This window comes from Formica exsecta, unplaced genomic scaffold, assembly GCF_003651465.1.
Source record: "Formica exsecta isolate Colony F162 unplaced genomic scaffold, ASM365146v1 scaffold466, whole genome shotgun sequence".
NCBI lineage: Eukaryota > Metazoa > Arthropoda > Insecta > Hymenoptera > Formicidae > Formica > Formica exsecta.
The window spans coordinates 160,328-163,505 of NW_021851896.1; the positions used below are offsets into that span (position 1 = coordinate 160,328).

General features: G+C 28.9%; 1 protein-coding gene and 1 long non-coding RNA gene across 2 annotated transcripts in view; both read right to left on the reverse strand.

The window, feature by feature from the left end:
* Positions 1-429, reverse strand: part of LOC115241082 (FMRFamide receptor) — a 67,082-nt gene extending 66,653 nt beyond the window's left edge. The window contains exon 1 of the mRNA XM_029816636.1: positions 332-429. The gene's annotated coding sequence lies outside the window, so the exon portion shown is untranslated. The remainder of the gene's footprint in view (positions 1-331) is intronic.
* A 1,441-nt stretch (positions 430-1,870) lies between these two features.
* On the reverse strand, positions 1,871-3,105 carry LOC115241084. The gene is made up of 2 exons (XR_003884862.1): positions 2,839-3,105; positions 1,871-2,052 (listed from the first exon to the last, which is right to left on the reverse strand). It is a non-coding gene; the product is annotated as an uncharacterized LOC115241084 (long non-coding RNA).
* Between the last annotated feature and the right edge of the window lie 73 nt (positions 3,106-3,178).

Here is a 3,178-nt window from a genome sequence, read left to right on the forward strand (position 1 = left end):
TCCACAAACTGTCAAAAAAAAAAAAAAAAAAAAAATTTTTTTGCTTTCTTCCTTTATAACTGCTTAACACGTATCAAGAAAACATATTTTTGCAATATTGTATTCTTCAAAACAAAATAATTATTTTATAAATTTATACAATTTTATTTAAGAGAAGACTCTTTTTTTTCTGTAATTAACTATGAAGTTTTTCATCATTTTGATGTATGTTTTTTTTAATATACTAGAATATATATTGATACACATAATGACACTAAAAAATTTAATTTTATAACGGAATGAAATAAAATGTATTTAAGATTCGTACACAGCAGAAAACAAAATGAAATACCTCAAATTTTTGCGGACTTCGCATTTGATTGCTCCGAAATTTTGCTTGTGATACTATTTGATTGTATCGCATAATATTCGTTCGCAAAATTACTGTGCATGCTTTTGCTTTCTTCCTTTATAACTGGTTAACACGTATCAAGAGAATATATTTTTGCAATATTGTACTCTTCAAAACAAAATAATTATTTTATAAATTTGTACAATTTTATCTAAGAGAAGATTCTTTTTTTTCTGTAATTAACTATGAAGTTTTTCATCATTTTGATGTATGTTTTTTTTTAATATACTAGAATATATATTGACACACATAATGACACTAAAAAATTTAATTTTATAACGAAATGAAATAAAATGTATTTAAAATTCGTACACAGCAGAAAACAAAATAAAATACCTCAAATTTTTGCGGACTTCGCATTTGATTGCTCCGAAATTTTGCTTGTGATATTATTTGATTGTATCGCATAATATTCGTTCGCAAAATTACTGTGCTATTTGCGTGAAGCGTCGTGAAATTTTGTTTGCAGAACTATTAATAAACGAATGTCATCTGCAGTAAACGCGACGCGGACCACGATCTCTCCCGAAATCTCGGTCTAGGTTTCACCTGTTTAATCACTTGTCGTTAGTCTTCTCGTCGGTCTCGTTGCACTTTTTGTCATCGTGTCACTTTCACCACTACGAGTTGCATATCTGTTTGCATAAGCACGCGAGAACAATTATATCTCGTGTCACTTCCGCGACATCGAGCACGATACCCATTAATGTCTTTGCACTTTCTCTTGCGTATATAGTGTTATTATCTCTTTTTTTTTACATTAAAAGAAAACTCGTCAACTTTTGCATTTTTAGATATAATCTAGTTTAATGATATATAGTACGAAAATTTTGCAAGATCAAAGAAGGAATAATTTCACAGGACTTCAGAGAAGGATACAAAGATTTTTGTGTGGCTTCTTATACAAATATTATATTATAATACGCATAATTATAATATGTATCAATAGGGAAGGATCTGTTTGCATAAGCACGCGAGAACAATTATATCTCGTGTCACTTCCGCGACATCGGGATGAATCATAATTTGATCTATCGGTGACAAAAGAGAATTATCGAGGAATATGTTTCTATCGATGCACTTTTTGCAAAAATTTGAAGAACGTTTCGAATTTCACGTTTGAAGATATTGCCTTGCTCATCGGTGAATCACTTTGTTTTTCTCAAACAGGGTTTCGTCGCGTTCCACGAAATGCAAGTAGCACGCCAATCACTGACTCGTATCACTTAGTTCAATTCACAGATTTTAAATTCTATATTTTTATTCAGAGAGCTAACATGGACTAGTTAATTCTATCAATATCAGTTATTAGTTTCTCCATTAAAAGAAAATTCGTCAACTTTTGCATTTTTAGATATAATCTAGTTTAATGATATATAGTACGAAAATTTTGCAAGATCAAAGAAGGAATAATTTCACAGGACTTCAGAGAAGGATACAAAGATTTTTGTGTGGCTTCTTATACAAATAGTTCGTTAATTTTTTTTTTTTTTTTTTGTGAATCTTATTTTCTTCCTTAATGAGAGAGGAAATAGAGTCTTAATGATCCAAGTACGAAGAGGTTTTAAGCAAGACGAATTTTAATACAATTCGGATATTATATCTGTGCAATAGTCATTTTATTAATACGTTTATTTCTTCGTTGATGATCTCTTTATCTTCTGTAAATTGAAGAAAAAGGTAGATATCTATTGTACTCGAACGATTATACTTATTTTTTTGATCGTCTCGGATAAAATCAGGTTTTCTTCTTTAAGAAATTCTGAATTGATTATCTTTTCTGATTTATCTTTGTAATGATTGTTCATTAATTTCTCGCTTCTTCATCAGTGAATTGTGCCATTTCCCCAAAGGGGAAAGAAAGAGAGAGAGAGAGAGATAAAACAGCTTTACTCAAAAATAAGTAAACACGTCAAGTGTCGATTCATGTCATTCAATTTCACTAACTCACATCTTTACACATTAACGATTATGGTATTTATTATTAAAGACTACATTAAATAGAGTTATATTAACATTTAGAGATCATGATTGCTGGAAAAATCTACAATTTTCAAGATTATATTGACTAATCATATCTCACATTGATCGAATTAGACTTGATTTATTTTATTAATAATCTTGCTAATGATTATATATTAATAAGCTTGATTATATGATCTTTATTTATTATTATAATTCGACAAGTACACATAAACTCGAGTATGATTTGTATATTAACAGTCTTGGGACATGATAACACTATTAATCTCGCTGATATTGATTTTGCCGGAGACCACCGATAGTAAACCATCTTGAAACTGCTGATCACTATGGTTGTGAATCATATTAAATCTATTAACAAGCTTGAGTATAGGTATTCCTTTGAGTGATTTTTAAGAATTTTCTTGTTGATTATATTTATTAATTAATAGCCTCATTGTTCATTCATTTATTAATAATCTTACCGAATAATAGTGTTTTTTTATTTAAATTATTTATTAATTATTTTATTGTTAACCATTCTTATTAATAATATTTTATTAATAATCATTCCTTTTAATAATTTATATGATTTACATTACTAGTAACTTTGTCAAAGATCAAGAATTTCAACAGCACTATCTCTTGTCAAATGTTACTTTTTAATTCCATGGTTTTTATGCTCGAAATTCCTCTGTCACTGGTCTTTCACTTTTCATTGAGCTTAGCGATCGCGATACGGTTTTGCTTGCCTTGCTCGATGAAAAATATTTTTATGGGTATTTGCTTACATTATATACATATGCAATCATAAGTAGATGAACC